We start from the raw sequence: 22,714 nt of genomic DNA on the forward strand, positions 1-22,714 counted from the left end.
CTTGTAGTAGGAGACAACCTGCCCAAGGATTCTATCATCTGGCTACCCAACAATGAGAGATCATGTTCTCACAGCACAGTGTACCATAGCAGACTGTAGCCTTCTCTTTATACCATCTTGAGGTGAGTCTTTTTGTATTTGCAGCCTAAAGCATACTAGCTGGTATAACAGTACATAAATTATGTTCAGGTTACAATGCCTTAGTTATATTTTACTTGTAAAAGAAACACATAGTATGCCATTCCTAATTCATAGGGCAGTTAAATTTTAGAGATGAGTACAATGAAGATCATATCCTCTATAAAAAGAAGGAATCTAATAGAGCAGATGTTGCTGGTGCCTGTGCCACCTTTCCTCAGTCCACCTCTGACTGAAACTACAGCTCTGGTGGACATTGAAATATGAGTTTTGGGCCGGGCATGGTGGCTCACACCTGTAATTCCAGAACTTTGGGAGGATGAGACAGGAGGATCACTTGAGTACAGGAGTTTGAGACCAGCCTGGGCAACATAGTGAGACACTGTCTCTAAAAAAAAAAATTAGCTGGGCGTGTTGGCATATGCCTGTAGTCCCAGCTACTTGGGAGGCTGAGGTGGGAGGATTGCTTGAACCCAAGAGGTTGAGGCTACAGTGAGGTGTGATTGTGCCACTGCATACCAACCTGGGCAACAGAGTGAGACCCTGTTACAAAAATAAAATAAAATAAAAAGTTAAAAAGACATGAGCTCAGTCTTATCACCTGTTGCCAGCACCTCATCTTAAGAACATTCTGCTGTAGCATCTTCTCCCAGGCAGGCACAGGTTAGCAAGTGTGAGAGAATTAACGTCCCCAAAGGCAGTCCTCATTTCATGGAGAGAGGAGGCTAAGGGAATGTTCCAGCCTCCAGTCTTTCAGGAGGATGATTTGGGGAGGGTTTTCTCTATATTTTTCCAGAGTCTTGGGGAATCATGCCTCCATTGCCCACAGTCGTGACTTTGATCTTGACTTTGCGTCCTCATTGTGACTTTTCCTTCAGTGTGTCTCTCTCATTCTCCCTGCTCACTCATGCCTGCTTCCTGGGATCACTTCCCAAGCAAACCATCTAGACCCAAGATCTTATTCCAGACTCTTTAGAAGAACCCACACCAAGAAATCTAACATTTAAATAATTTCCATGTAAGTTAGAATATTGTTGAATAAATTGACTTAATTTTATGGGTCTTTCAAAAACAAAATTTGATATTTGATGATGATACTCAGTTCTTAAACATCAAACAGACATTAATTGTATGGATTATCCTAAAGCAGGAACCCCACTGTGACTCCAATCACAATCTAAAACCCTGCATGATATCTCATTAACAATGCATGCATCCCCCAACATCAAGCTGATGGCATTCCTAAAAATAGTTTTTAAATTGACTGTTTGCAACTTCGTGTATTTTCTAAGAGAAAATATTGCATTTTCCAATAGATACTGTTCCAAATAGCAAAGCATAGCCCCAATGCAAAGAATTATCCACTCATGTTCTGCTTTGCCAAGGAAGGGGTGAAACAAGAGGGATTGGGCTTTGGGAGTTCTCCATGGCAGAGGTGGCTATGCTTCAAGGTGCATCAGGAGCAAGAGGGACAGAGAGAGCCAATGTCAGAGGACAATAAATGATAGTGATGTCCAGAAGCTACAAAAGGGAAAATAAGTCTATAAATAACTGTACTGGGTTAGATAGCCCCCCACCATCTCAGAATTCATGTCTGTCCAGAACCTTAGAATGTGACCTTATCTGGAGACAATGCTTTTGCATATGTAATTCCTTAAATTATGATGAAGTTTGGGGGCAGGACAAGATGGCCAAATAGACACAGCCAGGAAGAGCTTCTCCCACCAAGAAAGACCAGAATATCAAGTCAGCCAGCATATTCCAAACAGATCTTTTGAGAGAATGCATTGAGAGTGGATGGAGAGACCACACAGACACCACGGCTGAAGTGGGAGGAAGCTAGGAACACTGCATGGGGTTGCCAAGCACTGAGACTCATTTCTGGCCCTAAAAGCCTCCTGAGGAAGGGGTGAGTGAGGTAACTGCAGAGCAGCCCACTCTCACCGTGGACCTCTGGGATCTAGTTGCGGGAGATCCTATGGCCTCATGGATATTTGAGTTGGCAGAGAGAATTACCTGATGGGTTGGTAGAGACAGAGCACAATTCTCTATGGAGCCCAGGGAGTTTGGCACAGGGACAGGTACAAAGGAACATGGTCATAGGCACCCATCCCCAAAGGCTCTTCATACTCCTCTAGGTGGTTCTGACCTTTGTTAACTGCCAGATCTAGAGAGAGCAGGGCTGTTTTTTCCATGGGACTGGGGCAAATCTGATCTGCACATCACCCCATCCACCAGCCTGCTTGCTTTCAAACAACCACACTAGCTCCCCAGCAATGGGTCTTAACCAGATGACATGCCTTAAATGACAGACATAGAATTCAGAATCTGCATGGCAAGGAAGCTCAATGAGATACAGGAGAAGGTTGAAACCCAATCCAAAGGAAACAGTAAAACAATCCCAAAGTTGAAAGATGACACAGCCATTTTAAGAAAGAACCAAACTGAACTTCTGGAATTGAAAAATTTATTACAGGAATTTCATAATACAATTGGAAGTATTAACAACAGAGTAGAAGAAGTTGAGGAAAGAATCTCAGAGCTCAAAGACTGTTCCTTTGAATCAATGCAAACAAAAATAAAGAAAAAATATTTTTTTAAATGAACAAAACCTCTGAGAAATAAGGGATCATGTAAAGAGACCAAACCTATGACTCATTGGCATCCCAGAAAGAGAGGGAGAGAGAGCAAGCAACTTGGAAAACATATTTGAGGATATTGTCCATGAAAATTTCCCCAGCATTGCTAGAGAAGTGGACATGCAAATCCAAGAACTTTAGACAACTCTAGCAAGATACTATATGAGATGACCATCCCCAAGACACATAGTCATCAGACTCTCTGAGGTGATTGTGAAATAAAAAAAATATTAAAAGCAGCTAGAGAGAAGGGTTGGGTCATGTACAAAGGGAATCCCATCAGGCTAACAGCAGACTTTCAACAGAAACCATGTAAGCCACAAGAGATTAGGGACCTATATTCAGCTTCCTTAAAGAAAAGAAATTCCAACCAAGAATTTCATATCCAGCCAAACTAAGCTTCATAAGAGAAGAAGAAATAAAATCTTTATCAAATAAACAAATGCTCAGGGAGTTTGTTACTACAAGACTTGCCTTACAAGAGGTCCTTAAGGGAGTGCTAAACATTGAAATAAAAGAAAGACACATTCCACCACAAAAACACACTTTAGCATATAGCCCACTGACATTATAAAGCAACTACACAGTCAAGTCTACATAAAAACCAGCTAACAACACAACTGATCCCACAAAAATACAAAAAATACTCAGAGACTATTACAAACACCTTTAGGCACACAAACTAGAAAACCTAGAAGAAATGGATAAATTCTGCTCCCCCCCAAAAAAAACAACCTCCCAAGATTGAAACAGGAAGAAATTGAAACCCTAAACAGACCAATATTGAGCTCCAAAATTGAATCAGTAATTTTAAACAGTACCAATAAAAAAAGCCCTGTACCAGATGGATCCACAGCCAAATTCTATTCGAGGTACAAAAAGAGCTAGTACCAATCCTACAGAAATTATTCTAAAAAATCTAGAAGGAGGGACTCCTCCTTAACTCATTCTGTAAAGCCAGCATCATTCTGATATGAAAACCTGACAAAGACACAACAAAGAAAAGAAAATTTCAGGCCAATATCCCTGACGAACATAGAGGCAAAAATTCTTCAACAAAATACTTGCAAACCAAATCCAACAGCACATCAAAAAGTTAATTGACCATGATCAAGTAGGCTTCATTCCTGGGATGCAAGGTTGGTTTAACATACGTAAATCAATAAAGTTGATTTACTACATACAAGAATTAAATACAAAAACCATATGATCAATGTAATAAATGAAGAAAAGTCTTTTGATAAAATTTGACATTGCTTCATGTTGAAAAAACCCTCAACAAATTAGGCATTGAAGGAACATACCTCAAAATAATAAGAGCCATCTATGACAAATCCATAGCCAACATCATACTGAATGGTGGAACATCATACTGAACGCTGGAAGCATTCCCCTTGAGAACTGGAAGGAGACAAGAATGTCAACTCTTACTATCACTCCTATTTAGCACAGTACTGGAAGTCCTAGCCAGAGCAGTCAGGCAAGAGAAAGAAAGATAAAACATCCAAATAGGAAAAGAAGAAATCAAATTATGTCTCTTTACAGATAACATGATTCCTATACCTAGGAAACCCTGAAGACTCCACCAAAAGGCCTCTAGAACTGATAAATGACTTCAGTAAAGTTCCAGGATACAAAATCAATGTACAAAAATCAGTGCATTTCTATACACCAATAGCATTCAACCTGAGAGCCAAATCAAGAATGCAATTCCATTTACAATAGCCACAAAAAAATACCTGGGAATATATCTAACCAAGGAGGTGAAAGATCTCTACAACAAGAATTACAAAACACTTCTAAGAGAAATCAGACAACAACACAAACAATGAAAAAGCATCCCATGCTCATGAGTAGGAAGAATCAATATTGTTAAAATGGCCATAGTGCCCAAAGGAATTTATGATTGTCAATAATATTCTTATCAAGCTACCAATATAATTTTTCACAGAATTAGAAAAAACTATTCTAAAATTCATATGGAATCAAAAAAGAGCCCAAGTAGCCAACGTAATTCTAAGCAGAAAGAGTAAAGCCAGAGGCATCATACTATCTGACTTCAAACTATACTACAAGGTGAGAATAACAAAAACAGCATGGTGATGGCATAAAAACAGACACATAGACCAAAAGAACAGGATAGATAACCCAGAAATAAGGCTGCACACCTACAACCATCTAATCTCTGACAAAGTTAACCATAACAAGCAATGGTGAAAGGACTCCCTCTCTATTCAATAAATGGTGCTGGGGTAGCTGGATAGCCATATGCAGAAGATTGAAACTAGACCCCTGCCTTTTACCGTATATGAAAATTAACTCAAGATGGATTAGAGATCTAAATTTAAGACCTAAAACTATAGTAATTCTAGAAAAAACCTTAGGAAACACCATTCTGGACATCAGCCTTGGCAAAGAATTTATGAGTAAGTCCGCAAAATCATTTGCAACATAAATAAAAACTGACAAGTAGGCCTAATTAAACTAAAGAGCTTCTGCACAGCAAAGGAAACTATTAACGGAGTAAACAGACAACCTACAAAATGGTAGAAAATGTTCTCAAACTATGCATCCAACAAAGGTGTAATCCAGAATCTATAAGGAACTTAAACAATTGAACAAGCAAAAAACAAATAACCCTGTTAAAAAATGGGCATAAAACATGAACAGACACTTCTCAAAAGAAGACATACAATCAGGCAACAAACTTGAAAAAATGTTCAACATCACTAATCATTAGAGAAATGCAAATCCAAATCAAAATGAGATACTATCTTACACCAGTCAGAATGGCTGTTATTAAAAAGTCAAATTACAGATATTGCCAGGACTGCAGAGAAAGGTGAACACTTATACACTGTTGGTGGGAATGTAAATTAGTTCATCCACTGTGGAAAGCATTTGGGAGATTTCTCAAAGAAATAAAAACAGAACTCCCATTCCACCCAGCAATCCCATTACTAAGTATACACCCAAAGGAAAACAAATCATTCTACCAAAACGTCATATGCACTTGCATGTTCACCCCAGCACCATTCACACTACCAAAGACGTGGACTCAACCTAGATGCCCATCAGTGATGGACTGGATAAAGAAAATAGTATGTATATACCATGGAATACTATGCAACCATGAAAAAGAACAAAATCATGTCCTTTGTAGCAACACGGATACCCCAGCTGGACACTAACATCATAAGTGAATTAACATGGGAGCAGAAAACCAAATACCACATGTTCTTACATACATATGGGAGCTAAACACTGAATACACATGGACACAAAGATGAAAACAATACACATTGGGGATGACTAGAGGGAGGGTGCGAGTGTTGGAAAACTATCAGATACTATGCTCACTACATGAGTGACAGGATCAAAGAAGACGAAGTCTTCCTGCATCAGGGTGGGCTCTAAATCCAATTACTGGTGTTCCTATAAGACACAAAGAAAGGAATAAGGGAATGTGAGGATGGAGGCAGGGATTGGAGTGATGCAGCTAAAAGCCAAGGAACACCAAGGATGTCTGGAAGCCACTAGAAGCTGAAATGAGCAGCTTTGGAGGGAGTAGGGCCTGGCCAACACCTGGACTTCAGATTCTAGCCTCCTGAACTACAGGAGAATAAATTTATATTGTTTTAAGGCACACAGTTTGTGGTAATTTGTCATGGCAACTCTGGGAAACTAATCCAATAGCTAAAAAAAAAAAAAAAAAAAAAACCCTGGGAGCTGGGTCTTGGATCAAAAAAGATTAATCATTTGTTTTCAAATATCAATTCCTGTCCCCTCTGTTCTCAGGGAATTTTATAACCAGTTTCTTATTTCTGTAGCTGCCAAGAGAGTAGAACAGAGGAGAATCTCTCATTTTACATTAAAATGTCGTGAGATGCAATGTAAAGTAATGTGATATAATGTAATGTCATATCCTAAAGTCAGGGTTAAATTCCACCTAAATGCTTCTAGTAATGGGAACGATGAAGCTTTATTGAGTGCTTCCTGTGTGAACAGAACTGTATAACTCATCAGCCTTCACAACAACCTTATGATAGGGTAGGTGCTATTATTATTATTATTATTATTATTATTATTATTATTATTATTGGAGATGGAGTCTCGTTCTGTCACCCAGGCTGGAGTACAGTAGTGTGATCTCTGCTCACTGCAACCTCCGCCTTCTGGGTTCAAGCAATTCTCCTGCTTTGGCCTCCCAAGTAGCTGGGACTACAGGCACACACCCCATGCCTGGCTAATTTTTTGTATTTTAGTAGAGATGGGGTTTCACTGTGTTGCCCAGGCTTTCTCGATCTCCTGAGCTCAGGCAATCCGCCCGCCTTGGCCTCCCAAAGTGCTAGGATTACAGGCATGAGCCACCGTGCCCAGCTCAGGTCCTATTATTATTACCATTTGACAGACGAGGACACTGAACCTTGTCTCCAAAGGCACGTGGCTGGTAAATGGTCAAAGACAGGATTTGACCAAGAAACTGACTCCAGAGCTCATGCTCCTAACCACTATGTTATCTATATGCCTTGTAAACATGGGAATGCCATGCAAAATGATTCTTTAAAAAACAACAAAAAACTATTCTTTCTGTTTGCTGAAATATAATATGGGCAAGTTAAGATCTGGGAAAAAAATCTCAATTCATAAAGCGGCAGAGCAGGTGCATATGCATAGAAAACTATCCACAAGAAAATTAATCAGCAGAAGTATATCATATCTTAATTTTTTAAAAAGCAACATTTTTCATTTTTCAACGTTGTGGTGCTGCCACCATTACACACACACAGCCCTCCAAAAAGAATCTTGACCTAAACTTTATAATTTATACAAAAAAGAATTCACAATGAGTCATAGATTTATGCATTCAAATGTAAAATGTAAAACAATACTACTTTTAGAAGGAAACAGGATATAGGAAAGGAATTTTTTTTATTACCATTCTTTTTCTTTCTTTTTTTTTTTTTTTTGGACATACAAAAAGCTGTACAAAATGATTCTTTTATGCAGATAAAAATATCCCAGACACTCTCTTCACTCCTCACATCCTTACCCAGTGGCCTAGAGCATATCTCAAATGAGCCTGGTAGATCATTTGATCCCAACTCAAGTCTTGGTGTCCAGTTAACCTTTTTTGAGACTGTTGTATGTACTCAACCATGACATTGTCTTCCTTAAGGTGCATGGGTTAGGTGACACATCAAATCATTTTTACCTTTAAGGAATTAAGACGAATATTGGTGAAGTAAACTTGCCAGGGCCACCCTTCTGGTTTTCCTAACTTCCCTAACTTTTAAAAATCCTTCACTCTTTCCCTTTCATCTACAGGATAAAATTCAAACTCCTTGGTATGTTTTATACCAGAGGTTGGTAAACTTTTTCTGTAAAGGATCACAGAGTATATATTTTAGGCTGGCCATAGGGTTTCTGTCCACTGCTCACCTTTGTAGTAAAGAATGAGGAAGCAGGCCGGGCATGGTGGCTCATGCCTGTAATCCCAGCACTTTGGGAGGCCAAGGCGGGTGGATCACCTGAGGTCAGGAGTTCAAGACCAGCCTGGCTAACATGGTGAAACCCTGTCTCCACTAAAAATACAAAAAATTAGCTGGGTGTGGTGGCATGTACCTGTAGTCCCAGCTACTTGGGAAGCTGAGGCAAGAGAATTGCTTGAACCCGGGAGGCGGAGGTTGCAGTGAGCAGAGATTGCACCACTGCACTCTAGCCTGGGCGACAGAGTGAGACTCTGTATCAAAAAAACAAAACAAAAAAAAACACCACCACCACCACCAAAAAGAATGAGGAAGCCGCCATAAACAATATGTAAAAGAATGGACACAGCTGTGTTTCAATAAAGCTTTATTTACGAAAACAAGTAGCAAGCCAGATTTGACTTGAGGGCCATAGTTTGTCTACCCCTGCAGTTCTTCAAAAGCTGCTGCACCCTAAATTGTATACTTCATCTTCAGTCACACTGAAGTTCTTATACTTTTCAAATTCACATGCTTTTAATTATTTGAGCCTCTGCATAGTCTATATGTTTTGTTTGCATGCCTTTCTCCATCTTTTCTCATTCCATTATCAGGTTAGCAAACTCCCATGGAGAGCAGACCATTCCATATGAGCTACTGGCAACACTTACCCCATTGCATTGTAACTATTCATTAATTGACCTGTAATTAACCATTGATGTGATCACAGCTTACTGATCATAGTACCTCAAGGAACATACTTGCTTGCTGCATACTTCCAGCCAGTGCTGTCACTTTGTATTACATCAATCACACCCTGTTGTAGTGTGTATGTTTCTGCTTGCATATTTTCTTTGGCTGCTAGGAATCCCAGAGCCAAAATAGAGGCTTCATGTCAGCCACCATAGAAGACTTTACAACATGCACATGTGTGTTTCTCTCCTCTATCCTAGGCCACCTCCTTATTCGGACATATTTCCTGTAGATCTGATATTTTGTTTGCATTTTGCTATTTTATGTGGGCATTGCTTAAAAGCTACCTCAAACATTTGTATAAAAAGGCAGGATTCATTCATTCATTTCTTCATCTGCAACTAAGTCATATTTCCCCTTGATCACTTTTTGTACTTTTTCAAAGTAGAAACACTCTGTATTTTTACCTAGAACCTAGTGATGTACTTAGTATATTGATGACATTATTTCAGGAATAATTGTGAAATAAAATGAATAATAATAGCCAGAAGAGAAATGGATAAATAATAAAATTTACTAATTTGAGGCTTATCTATATATTATTAAATCCAAAGGTAACAGCTATAATTGTGTAGAACTTACACTAATACAAGTTTTTTGAGGAAAGGCATTTTATCTCTGACATGGTTGAAGACTGTTCATGATGTGGTGATAATAAAAAGTAACCATCTCTTAATTGGCTTTATTATCGTTTTCAAATTCTCCACAGAAAATGTACACCTACTCCCCCCCACCACACACACAGGCATGGGTGTGTGCACACACACACACACATACACACCAGATATTCAGAAACATCATTGCTAGAACCTAAACTCGTGGATTAAAACTTCATATTTGGAAGTTTCAAGTAAAAAATACAGCAAAGTGGTATCCACATTGCTTTCTGGGATTCATTTTTCCTTTATGTTTTAATAAATAAATGTTTCCTCACATAACAGCTAACCATCTTCAAGTGTCCCATCTTCAACCCTTTGGTATGCTAATACACTTAGGTTGACTTTATGGTGTCAGAAATGTTCTAATATTACAGTTTAGCTCTAGACTTGGATGCTTGATCCTTGCTCAGGTAAGATGGCTTTCTGAATTCAGAAGAAAAATGAGATATATAGATCAAAACAAATCGGCACGCAAAAACCACTCTCTAAATGAGTCATGGGAAATGAAGCTTGTTGACTAGAACTTGCTTTATTAAGACTGAAATTAAGATTTACATCCAGAAGTAGGTTTGATGAGAGCCACTAGAACTGGCATGCTTTGAGAATGACAGCAGAACAACCTTTGTGTTTATCTTGCAAAGCAACTGAACTTCGGTTAAATGGAGGCCAAAGAGGGATGCTGAATGTGTTCATCTGAATATGTGAGGTTTGGAAAAAATCTCCTTCTTGTTTGAACCATATCAGGTCATTTTCTAGCCCTGGTACATATAAAGGACCTATGCCACGATTAACATTCAAGAACTGCTTAGCCCTCCAGCATGTTCATGTCAACACCTGTAGAATACTGTAAATGAGGAGGGGGCGCAGATTCAATTCAAAGGAATTCAGTGTGTTTCCCAAGGATCTATTATGACTAGACTCAATGTGTTGATGTGACTTACTCTAGGACAGATTTTAGTTATTGCTTACCTATTGACTTTCATTCCATCAAAAAAAATCTGGATCACGGCTTCCCTGGTTGTCATTTGCTTCTTTCCTTCTCCTCTAGACAACAGTCCAAATAACTATGTGCTCAGGTAAGTTGGTTTCATTTAATTGAACCAGATAGTGGAGGCAATTGTAGTCATTTTATATAACTTTTGCATCTAAAGAAGCCATTTAGAAATATTCAGGTACAAATCCTACAGGCCATCCCCACTCTGTGCATATTGAACCTTCGTGAGATTGTCATGCTCCCAGGCTTTAATGGATACAGTTGAGGATCACACGCTCTTAGTATGCCCAGAAGGATCATTGAAATTGGGCTGTAGTAAACACCTCTTGTTAGCGTTAGAGGTACCCTCATCCTGACCCAGTGAGCCTTCCCCACTGGCCTCTCTCCTCCAGCAGATAACAAGATGTGGCATGCACAATGGAAGCTTCCTTTTCTCTTGGCAGATCCTGAATGGAGCCAAGAGGAACAGTTGCAAAACAGAAAATTGACTATGATGGAAGACTTTTTGGTGCTACATCTGATATGATTAACAATTTATTTTGGCAACACCCAGGATGGGTTTCATATGGTTTTCCTGAATTCAACAGGATTCCTGCCAGCAGAATCAGGAACACTAAGAAATAATCCAGGCTGAGGGAGAAAAAAAACAACATGCCATCTTGCAAAGTGTTTCATAGCGTTGACTCTGTGATCTGGAAAACAGCCATTGCTCTCAATCCCTCTATTTCCAACTGCTCATCAACTATTGTCTTCCCAGTCTTGGGTTGATAGATGGGCTTATAATTAGCAGGGTAGATGGCCCAGAGGAGAAACAATTGTAAGAAGGGAGATGAAAGATGTGGCAGCCAAATATTTTTCAATACACAAATATTCTTAAAACATGGATGTTCTATCCAAGTTATCATCTGTAAGAAACACAATTGCTACATATTGTGGACTTTCAGAGTTAACTGCTCTTACAGGAATCTACTTTTAGGCTGAAAGAAAGACTATTCTGCTGTACAGAAATGCTTCTCTCCCAGAATTGAAGCTTCTATCTCTGCAGAAGGACTTCTACTAACATAATATTCTTGGGTTTTCTCTGCTTTCCAACCTTTTTTCTTCCTCAGGGTGGGTTTGAAGGAGGACCTGGGCATGCATTCCTGAGCTTCTTCCTCTTCTGTTTCTCCTGGGAGTGAGCCCACCTGCAGAGAGAATAAGTCTCCATTGCTCCCAAACATGGGAGAAGCCTGCTGGGGAGACCTGGCCATGACTAGATGTGTGTCTACAGTAGGAAGCCCACCTGCTTGTACCTATAAGGCATGTTCTAAAATATTAGCGTTAGGAAGCCACTTATTTGTACCTATTAGCCATGTTCATAATATTAACATCATCAATAATAAGGGTGATGTTTGGGTCCTATTTTATTTCTCAATTGGTTCAAAATATAGGCAAGGGCAGGGCACAGTGGCCCACGCCTGTAATCCCGGCACCTTGGGAGGCCGAGGCAGGTGGATCACCTGAGGTCAGGAGTTCGAGACCAGCCTGGCCAACATGGTGAAATTCTGACTCCACTAAAAATACAAAAATTAGCCGGGCATGGTGGTGTGCACCTGTAGTCCCAGCTATTTGGGAGGCTGAGGCATAAGAATCGCTTGAACCCAGGAGGCAGGGGTTGCAGTGAGCTGAGATTTTGCCATTGCAATCCAGCCTGGGTGACACAGACAGACTCTGTCTCTAAAAACAAAACAAAACAAAACAAAAACATAGGCAAGGAAAAGAGGTGTTAATTAGTGGTTCCCGCTATGATTAGAATATTTGTCTCCTCCAAAACTCATGTTGAATTTCAATCCCCAGTGTGGCAGTGTTGAGAAATGTGGCCTTTAAGAGGTGATTGAATCATAAGGGTTCTGTCCTTGTGAATGAATTAATTCATTAATAGATTAATGGACTAATGGGTTAATGGATTCATGGGTTAACATGGGAGGGGAACTGGCGACTTTATAAGAAGAAGAAGAGAGGCCTGAGCGAGGATGTTAGCATGCCCAGCCTCCTTGCCACGTTATGCCCTGAGCCACGTCAGGACTCTTCAGAGATCTCCCCCCAGCAAGAGGGCGCTCACCAGATATGACCCCTCAACCTCAGACTTCTCAACCTCCATAACAGTAAGAAACAAATTCGTTTTCCTTATAAATTACTCAGCTTCAAATATTCTGTTATAAGCAACAGAAAACAGACTAATATAGGCCCCCTACAAGCCTCAACAGATGCTCAGCCAGTAGCCGATTTCATCTGATAGGAAATATGTTTTCACATTGTTTTCTACTTATCTTTCACTTTAGCATTTCCTTCACCTTGCACTGGATTAAAAGAAACATCTTGGTATTCAGCTTTGGACTTATGTAAACAAATAGGCTGCAGAATCATATGACTATGACATGGGACATCATTTGGCCTTGACATTTTGCCTTAGGCCTTGCACACTCCTCTTCATTCACTCAGAGGTCCAAGACTGTCCACATTTCCTTTTATTCTTCCTGTGGTGTACATTCTCAGGATTGTATTAGAGAATATTAAAGTGTCTAAGTGTCTAAGCCTGGCACAGTGGCAAACACCTGTAATCCCAGCTATTCCAGAGGCTGAGGTGAGAGGATCACTTGAGCGGAGGAGTTGTAGGCTGTAGTGTGCTGTGATTGAGACTGTGAATAGCCACTGTACTCCAGTAGGGCAACAGAGTGAGACCCCACCTCTAAAAAAAGGTGGAAAAAAAAAATAAAAGCTTCTTTATCTGGATAGCAGTTAGATGGACTTGAAATTGGCAATGAGACTCTGATTTGATCTTTAATTGCGAGGTCAGTCAAGAAGGGCATGGCCGTGATTAAATTGAATATTAAAACTAGAGAGAAGGAGAGAGATGCCAAGAAGGGAAAGTCAGCTTCTAACCCCCTTGATCTGCAGCTAAGAAGTTTGTAAATCAGTATTTGCAGAAGAATATTGCTGAGAGTTTACAGTATCAATGAGATACCAACAAATTAGGACATGTGTCCATGACCATAACACATAATCGATAAAGTAAGGCCCTAACATTAATTGTTCCCAAACTTTTTCATCCACATTATCAAATTTGATGCTTGCTCTGTGAGGTAGATAATATCATCCCCATTTTAAGAGTTTGGCAAACCAAGGCCCAGTAGGATAGAGTAACTTGCTCAAATTTCTCCAGCGTGTTAAAATCAGGTTCAAACTGAAGGAGGTCAGGAAACGCCACCACAAAATACATTTTGGTATGCTGATTACTTCGAACTGGAGGGCACTTGGAGAACAGTGGTGCAGGCAGAGGTCTTCTCTGAGCTCCCCTTATCCGCCTAAAGACAGATCCTCCAAAAGGAACGCAACCGTTATTTCCTCTCTCTGGGAATCTTATCAACCAGGTAAGATTAATTTCAATCACAAGAAAAGAGACTACGGATTAACTCCATGCCCTGACGATAGCCTGTTCTTCTGAGGGGTGCAGAGTCTCGTAATCTGCATAACAAGACAAGCTTTATTCACCTTGTATTTCCTCCCCTCACCTTCCCATTCCTTGTGTCTCCACCACCCGCTAGAAGCCCCAAGCCTCTATTCCTTTCTGTAGCTCTGGATACTATATAAGCTTCAATCATCTGATCCTTCTTTGAAACTCATATTTTGTAGAACTCCCATGTGTATGTATGTAATTAACTATGGTTTTCCTTCTGTCAATCTGTCATATGTCAATTTAATTTGTAGCCCAGCCAAGGAACCTCATTCCTTGTGTCTCCACCACCCCCTGGAAGCCCCAAGCCTCTATTCTTTTCTGTGGTTCTGGATGCTACATAAGCATCAATCATCTGACCCTTTTTCGAGACATATTTTGTAGAACTCCCATGGGTATGCACATAATTAAATATGGTTTTCCTTCTGTGAATCTGTCATATGTCCATTTAATTTGTAGCCCAGCCAAGGAAACTGAAAGAGAGAAATTTTTCACTCCCCTACAAAACCTGTGTTTTCTGACTTGAAGTACGGTGGTCTTTTTACTCTATTACTACTGCCTCTCAGCCTATATACTTGAGAATAAACTGAAACATTAATATATTTTAAAAGAAGTAGATAAAACAGCTGGGCTTGACATAATTGAATTTTCTTATTGAATATATGGTGGACAACATAATGGATTTCATGACGTGATTTGAAAGGTGACTAACACTCCTTTGGTTCTGCGATGCACAACGATAAAAAAAAGTAATGCAGGCCGGGTGTGGTGGCTTATGCCTGTAATCCCAACACTTTGGGAGGTTGAGGCAGGCAGATCACCTGAGGCCAGGAGTTTGAGACCCACCTGGCCAACATGCTGGAACCCCATCTCTACTAAAAATACAAAAAATTAGCCAGGAGTGGTGGTGGGCACCTGTGGTCTCAGCTACTTGGGATGCTGAGGCAGGAGAATCGCTTGAACCCAGGAGGCAGAGGTTGTAGTAAGTCAAGATTGCACCACTACACTCCAGCCTGGGTGACAGAGCAAGACTCTGTCTCAAAAAAAAAAAAAAAAAAAAAAAGAAAAGAGAAAAAGAAAAAGGAAAAGAAAATAATGGTGATGTAGTATCATTTGAAAGACATTAGGGCTTACTTCATAAATCTTTGTCATTCACATTTGAAAATTATACTGTTGAGGATATGTCTGTGTTGTGCATGGGTAGCTGAAACCTGATATTGGCCACGTTCAATTTTATCTACATTTAAGTGGGGATTAGGACATTTGACCCCAATAAATGGAATCCTAGTGCTCTAGGGTACATAGAGGATATTCCAGAGCATTTGGTCGCTTAAGTGAAGAATCGTTTGTCTGAACTCTAATGAAAGAGAGAATGAGGTTTTGAGTGACACTGACTAGGTAGAGGCCTGGAAAGTAACTTGGTGGTTGTTGGTAATGAAGAGGAGGCCCAGCCTTAGGTACCAGAATGTCAGCAGGTACCCATAGCTAACACCTAATTAACTCCACATCTGTCCTCTGTTGTTCCTGGCCCTCTGCCCTTACTCCCACAATGCCTGAGGCTCTCCTCTCTGTATACCCCAGCATCTTAAACAATCCAGGCTCTCTCTGCTCTCCCCTGTCCATGCATCCTGAAAGTCCAAGCCTACCCTAAAACCCATGCACTAGCACCATCTCCTCATGGGACTGAGGACGGGACCTTCCAAGGGGGTAGTAATAGCCCCTGAAATGTACATAACTCTCAATGCCTTGTAAAGCCCTTTCATATATAATAGCTTATTTGATGTTCACAATTTATCTATGAAGCAGGCGAGGAATATTCTGATTCTGTTTTATGGACGTGAAAGTTGAGGTTCTCAGAAGTAAGGTAAGTGGCAGAACCACCACCATCTACCACATCTTTAGGAACCTTTCTCCTCTACAGTGATTCATAAACCTCTGTACCAAAGGCTCTTAAAAGTCCATGGGAATAACTCCACAATGATGATAAAATAAATTCCCCTCATTGTAAAGCAATTTTTTAAAAACCCATAAAATTATATTAAGTCTATTGAAGCTAACACTGTATTCAAATGCAATAAAATAACTATATAAATGCTTTGCTTAAAAGGACAGCACCCTAATTAAGAAGATTGTTAAAAGGATGGAGCATATGAATACATCTATTACACAGGATTTACTAGAACTCTTTGTACCCACAGCAATAAAGTGGGACCAGCTGTTGCCTGGAACATGGAAACAGCCTTATGAGGTAGAAACTGGATATTATAGTGATTCTTCTTAAAAATGAAGGTGCTTGCACATTCTCTGGATTCCTTCTTACATTTTATTTCATTCAAGATGTATTTTGTATATTTTATGCATCTTCTGTGTCCCAGCTTCTGCATTTGTGGGCAAGCTATCCTTGAATATCCATTTCATGCTTGAATTTGCAGGGCTAAAGACACTTTGCAGCATTGGCTCTTTCTGCCTCTGTAAAATGACATCTTTGTTTGAAAAGCCTTTTTGTTTTTGATGGCTACAAATCCAAGAGACTCCATTTCCAAAAGTCCACTGCCTGTCTGCATTTTTGGGTGTGGGATTCATGATGCCTGTAAAGCGTTCTTCCTTTGTTTACACTCCTTTCGCTGTCTCTGACTTTAGCTGACACTTGGCTCCATGCCATGGTCATGGGCTCTTGTGTCTCTGCTCTATTAGCGAGGCATCTTGTCAACATGGTGGGCCAGCAAGCATCCTGGTGAGATTTCATGCATTCCCTCTCTATGACATTAGGATGGTGGATGAAAAAGGTAGAAGATAGGTCTGTGCTGGGACTAAGTGCATGGTGGTAAAGGTTGAGTATTACAGTCCACACAGCAAGACAAGGCTCTCATCCCACCTACTTTAAGAAGCAATCCCCAATGGGCCAACAGTCACTAGTTTCCCCGGAGGAGTCATCTCAGCACTTTGAGATCCAGTTTGTTTTACGGTACTCTCCATGTCGCTCTCTGGGTAAAAGAGCATTTTTCTTCTGGTTATATCATGTCTGGGTGTGGAAAGGGGAGTCACTGACTCTGGCTTCACGCTTGGGGTGCTATCTCAGGTTCAGCATAGAAAAAAGAAAACCATTACAAATATAATATTTCAAGCAGAAAGAGATTGGCTTCATCTAGGAAATTCAGTGCTCACAACATTTTAGAAGAGAAGGAGTAGTAAAAATCAGCTTCTGGTGTTTTGGTTTCAAGATCAACCACTGTTGCTATAAGCTAGAGGTCAGAAAACCTGAGCTCCTGCCACCTCTGTTCCAGACACTGGTGACCAGGGAGTGGAGTGCAGAGCCCAGTTGTTGCTACTTGCTTTTGTTGGCACATTCTTGTCTGCTGTCACAGCTGTGGGAAAACAGTCTCCACCTCTCCTCTGCCTTCCAAATAGCATGAAAGTTCATTTCACTGGCAGAATTTAAATCTCACCCAGAACCCTGGCTGCCTTCCAGACTCTTGGAGGAAACACAAATGAGGGTAAGAGTAGATGTCTACTGTCAGCAGATAATATCTACTATGGCACTTTGGTTGCTGTTTAGTGACTTTTTTTTTTTTGTTTGTTTTTCCCATAGGAGGATAAGGTGAGATTCCTTCACAAATGGTGGCTCCAACTGGAATTCATTGTCCCAAATTCTGAGAACTCCTGAGGAAAGATCCAAAAGTAATATGGCTCAAGATTTTTGAACTGCCCAGGCCCTACTCAGGCTCTTGGACAGCTTGCCCATCTCAAAGGTTTGTTTGTTCTCTGCAACAATGTTCAATATGGTGCAGGCAAAGAAACAGCATTTGGAATCATAAGATGAGGGTTTGCATTTCACCTCTACCTCTTTCTACATCAAAGGCATTTCACTGGCAGAACTGAAATCTCACTCAGAACCCTGGCTGCCTTCCAGATGCTAGGAGGGTAGGAGTAGATGTTTACTGTCAGCAATATCTAGTGTGGAACTTTGGTTGCTTTTGGGTAGTCCAACCTTTTGGCTTTCCTGAGCCACACTGGAAGAAGAATTGCCTTGGGCCACACATAAAATACACTAACATTAATGATAGCTGATGAGCAAAAAAGACCTCATAATGTTTTCAGAACATTTACAAATTTGTGTTGGGCAGCATTCAAAGCCATCCTGGCTGCGTGTGGCCTGTGGGCCATGGGTTGGACAAGCTTGTTCTAGATGTTCATTTATTATTTCTGAGCCTCAGTTTCTCATTTGAACTATGAAGAAAATGATTGGATTATTGCTAGAATCCAGGGAAGAAAGGATTTGTAAACTGTAACGCTTGCTTTAGAGACTGGGAGTGCAAGTGGATGATAGGTCTCAGCTGTACCCCTGACCTGATGTGGCTCTTAGCCTAAGAAAGTCATCTCATCCAAGGGCTTGCCCTCTTTCTGGGGCAGCCTGTATTCAATGACCAGGGAGAAGAGAAGGGATACAAATATCCCAGTCCCCTAAAGGGCCCTCCAGCTCTTGAGCTCCCCGTGGTATCAGATGAGGTTTCTACTGGAACATCATCAGAGTTCAAGTTCTCTCTCTGCCCTCTCCTGTGTACCTTGCCCTGTGATCCAGGGGACAGATGTTGATCCAGAGGACACTCCTCCCAAAACCTCCTTGCACACAAATTTCTGTCTGGGATTCTGTTTCCTGGGAAACCCAAACATCAACACTGGCTTAGCAGAAAAGGAATTTATTAAAGGATAATAAGTAGCTCATAGGATCTCTAGGAAGGCCAGCAAGCCAGGCGTGGAGAACGCGTTCTAAGAAACAAAGCCTCAGATCACTCCCTACGATAGCTCCCTGGGAAATCTACAGAGAAAGATGGGACTCATAAAGTGGGGGAAATCTTCAAATGTAGGAAGGAGATTCAGATACTGGAATCAACAACAAAAGAAAAGGCAAATGCCTGGGAAGCCTCATTGTGATGTTAGTTATGGAAATATTTGGTAATAGATTCTTGCAAAAGTACAATTATACTTTATTAGAGGTCTTTGTAGGGGTCATAATCTTAACCCACAGTCAATTTACCAGATCAGTAGAAGGGCTGTTTTTGGTCGGAGAATGGTGCACTGCCTTTGGAAGCAGAAAGTCTGGACCAAGAATAGGTGCACAGTAGATAATCAAAAAATAAATCCTAAATACTCGGTTTCCCTACGGTTCAGACTCACCCTTTTCTGTACAACACTGTTATTAGTTGATCTTTCTCAGTCCCCTGGCTTCAATACTATCTTGATGATGGTGAATGCAACATTCATAGCACCAGCCTTAACCTCTCTGCTGAAATTCAGATTTATAGATTCAAACCTCTCCCCTTTAATACCCAAAAGACATTAATTAAACCAAAAAAGAAATCTTCACTCTGCCCCCAAATCTGCCTCCCCCACCACTCTTTCATTTCAGAAATTCACACTGCCCTGAGTCAGGCTGGGGCTTCATGCTCCCTTCCTGTGGCTAATAAGCCCTACTTGAAAAGATTCTCTAAATTCATTCACTTTTCTCCTTCTGCATTATGCCCTCCTGAGTCACCAGCCACTATCGCACTTGCACTATTACATCAGGCTCTGCATGAACTCCCTGCTTCCACTTCCCTGTTTAATCCAACCTTTACCAAGAGTGTCATGTAATCCACCTTCGACTCTAAGTGGATTTAGAATAAAATCTAAATTCCCAGCTGTCTATGATAAGTACTCACAAACCCAGTGCTCCAGCACTGACCTGGCCTCCCCCTGCCACCCCATCCCACCTCTCTGACCTCAATCTTCTACAGTGCTCCCTCTGTCCATTAGCCTGTTCCAATCACACCCATCCCTTTTAGCTATGGGGCCTTTAGCTACAGGGCCTTCTGTGCTCAGAAGGTGCTGCCTTCAGATTGTACGAGGCTGGCTCCGTCTTTCAATCAAGCCTCAACTCAAATGGCCTCCTGGAGAGAACTTGCCCATCACCCAATTTAAAATAGCCACTTTCTCTCCGGTCACTTTCTATTAGATCACTCTATTATATTTTCTTCACAGCATTTACTACCATTTAAAACTATCTGAATGTTGATTTATTGTCCTCCTTCACTTAAATACAAACTTTTTGAAAACTCCAACTTTGTCTCTCTTGTTCATGCTGCAGCCCAAGTGTCTAGATCAGTACCTGGCATGTAGGAGGCATTCCATATATATTTCTAGAAGGAATTAACCTTATTCATCAACCTGTCTTATCTACAAAAATCTAGAGTGGGACTTTTTAACCTGGGTCCATGTACCCCCAACCTGTGAAGAGAATTCAGGGACCTTGTGAACTTAGATGGGAAAAAAAAAATCACATGTTTATTTCACTAATTCCTAACTGAACCTAAACCACAGTAGTATTAGCAGTACACATGATTTTATTGTTAATGTAAATCATAGGCATTTTCACAAGACATTATGATATGTATCAGATATGTCAAGATACCATTTATATTCATTGTTATTTCAAAATTGTGATAGTTATTAGGTTCACTGCTAGATTGATATTTAATGCATTAATAAAGAACAACATAGAGTATTATACTATATGAACTTTCTAATTAATTTTAAAAATTAAAAAACCAAAGAACAATACAAATATTAAATTAATTGATTTCCATTGTAATCCTATATACTTATTTTATGGATTTAAAAACATTGATCTGGCTGAGTGCAGTGGCTCATGCTTGTAATCCCAGTACTTTGGGAGGCCAAGGCAGACTGCTTAAGTTCAGGAGTTCAAGACCAGCCTGGGCAACATGGCAAAACCTCATCTCTACAAAAAATACAAAAAGTTAGTCAGGCGTGGTTGCGTTTGCCTGTGGTCCTAGCTACTCAGGAGGCTGAGGTGGGAGGATCGCATGAGCCTGGGAGGCAGTGGTTGCAGTGAGCTGTGATTGCGCCACTGAATTCCAACCTGGGTGACAGAGTGAGACCTCCTCCCCACAAAATAATAATAATAATAATAATAATAATAATAATAATTTTAAAAACTCACAGTCTTAGGAGGTATCTATGGGCCTTGCCAGATCACCAAAACAGGGCATGTAAAAGGTTAATGTATAGAACTGAACTGTCAAATATGGTAGCCACTATCCACATGTACTTTTAAAAGTTGTTATTATTATTATTTTAGAGACAAGGTCTCACTACATGACTTTATTATCAATATAAGTCATATAATCAATATAAATCAATCACCCAAGTTGGAGTGTGGGTGGCATGATCATAGCTCACTGCAGCCTTGAACTCCTTGGCTTAGGCAATCCTCTTGCCTCAGCCTCCCAGGTAGCTAGGACTATAGCCTTGTACCACTATGCCCTGCTCATTTATTTTATATTTTAGTTTTTTGTAGAGACAGGGGTCTCACTATGGTGCCCAGGCTGCTCTTGAACTTCTGGTCTCAAGGGATCCTCCCAACTTGGCTTCCTAAAGCACTGGGATTATAGGCATAAGCCACCATACCCAGCTCGCATGCAGTTATTTAAATTTAACTTTAAATTAATTAAAATGCAATAAAATTCAAAATTTCAATCTTGAGTAACACCAGTCACATTTCCAGTGCTCGATAACCACATGTGGCTAGTGGCTACCATGGAGGGCAGTGCAGATTCAGAATATGCCCATCATATTCTGGAGTTCAATGCTTAATTTCTGATTTGTCTTTTTACTGCCATAATTTGTCTCTCCTCCATGCCCAATATTATGGACTACATATTCAAACAGTAATATTGGGGATGGGGTGGGGTCAAAGTGACTTTATCTTAAGATTCTTGCTGTTTTCCTTTTTCATCTAAACCTTTACTCCATCTCCAATCCCTGACCTTTCCCTGATTCTGAGAGTGGAGCCAGCCAGGGCAGTCCAGCAACGCTGTACCTCCTTTGCATCCTTCTCAGGCTCCTATCTTGGTCTAGACCAGAGGATATAACTAAGAATATCAAAGACAGGGTGAAGAAGCTCAGACTGGGACAAATGGGGCCATAGGCTCTGCTCTCAAGAGCCCTGCTATACCTGTCCCCTGGCCTAGAGGGAAGAATGGCCATGCTAGGGTATATTGTGGATCTGTCCACCAAGCTGGCACCGGAAAAGGAATCCCAGCTAGATCCCAGAGAGTCCAGAGTGCCAGAGAGGGCTGAGATGGAACTGAGTCAGCTGGGAGGATCCTGAACCCTGTCCAAGCCAGGAGAAAACAGACCACAAGTGCCCCAGCTGCATACATCAGCAGGACACTTCCTCTGAACAGCCTGTGTGAATAGCAGTCTAATCACCCCCACAAATGCCAGCTAGCTCACAGCTATGCACTAGCACAATTTGAGGGGCCTCCCTCTCCCCTACTGGCCCAAAGTGCCTTCCTTCCACATTCCCAGATACCATCTTAGAGAGAACCAGGAAGAATATTGTAAATTGGAAAAACTGACTCACTCAAAAGAGACTGCTTACTGGAATAGCCTGAGTATACCAGATTGGTCTAAAATTCAGTTTACCAGAATCTCTCATTAGTCAGTGGTGTGGGGGTTAGGAAACATTTAAAGACCATAAAATTATAGAGCTACATTTTCTTTGCACT

At 40.7% G+C, this 22,714-nt stretch overlaps 1 long non-coding RNA gene across 4 annotated transcripts in view; it reads left to right on the forward strand.

Annotated features, from left to right (window-relative positions):
• LOC117979945 (uncharacterized) overlaps positions 1 to 22,714 on the forward strand; it is a 56,705-nt gene that overhangs the window by 18,490 nt on the left and 15,501 nt on the right. For all 4 annotated transcript variants that reach the window (XR_010111849.1, XR_004671015.2, XR_004671016.2 and 1 more), the window contains exon 2: positions 17,734 to 17,893. This is a non-coding gene — a long non-coding RNA (uncharacterized LOC117979945). The remainder of the gene's footprint in view (positions 1 to 17,733; positions 17,894 to 22,714) is intronic.

Source organism: Pan paniscus, chromosome 3, assembly GCF_029289425.2.
Source record: "Pan paniscus chromosome 3, NHGRI_mPanPan1-v2.0_pri, whole genome shotgun sequence".
Classification (NCBI taxonomy): Eukaryota; Metazoa; Chordata; class Mammalia; order Primates; family Hominidae; genus Pan; species Pan paniscus.